We start from the raw sequence: 971 nt of genomic DNA, 5'->3' as shown, positions 1-971 counted from the left end.
CCTGTCTCTAAATAAAATACAAAATAGTGACTCAGTGGTTGAGTGCCCTTCAGTTCAATCCTCAATTCCGCCCCCCGCCCCCCCAAAAAAAGAGTGCTGGGTTCAAAGATGGTGGTAGAAAAGCTAAGAAGCCACTAACTACACCCAAGTCTTGGGAACCAGTGGTACAGGATAGCCCTGGAAGAAAGATTGGAAGTAAAGTAAAAACAAGGTGTTCCTCAAATTCCCTGTTTGCTCTCAGTAAGAGTATGGAAGTTTATTAGGGGGGGAAAACTGAAACAGAAGGCTCGGGGAGAGGTGACAGCTGTAGCACTGAGCAGACAGTTAGGATTAGGTGGATGTTGACATATTGAAAACTAAAACTCATCCTTGCTGCCTACTCCTCTTTCTCTACCTGGCTCTCAGAATGCTAGCAATCAGATCTAAACCATCCCCCCAAAATTTAAAGCTTTTTTTCTAACAAATTCACCAAAATTGACTAAAAAAAAACAAGGAGAAAGTCTAGATTCTCATTCTCCAATGTAGTAACCAATAACCACTCCTGGCAATTTTTTATTTTTCCTTTTTTTTTTTTTTTTTTTTTTTTGTGCAGTGTTAGGGATTGAACCCAGGGTTTTGCACATGGGAGGTCATCACTATACCACTAAGCTAAACCCCCAACCCCACAATTCATTTTAAAAAATATAAATTAAGTAAAATTAAAACACTATTTCTTCAGTCATAACAATCCCTGATCAATGGACCCATATGGCTAGTGGTTATGGTACTGCAGAGTGCACATATAGAATATATCCATTATCATCAAAAATTACATTATATAGCACTAGCCTAGATAAATTTCCCCAAAGTAAATTTGATTATCTCAACCCTCACACTCTAGGTGTGCCATACTCTCAAATACATATAAAGAATGAATAAAGTATCACTAGATTCCCACAACATCTTTTAATACAAAATAGAGAACAAAGTTT

This window comes from Sciurus carolinensis, chromosome 9 (assembly GCF_902686445.1).
Source record: "Sciurus carolinensis chromosome 9, mSciCar1.2, whole genome shotgun sequence".
Lineage (NCBI taxonomy): Eukaryota > Metazoa > Chordata > Mammalia > Rodentia > Sciuridae > Sciurus > Sciurus carolinensis.
This window is presented reverse-complemented; position numbering follows the sequence as displayed.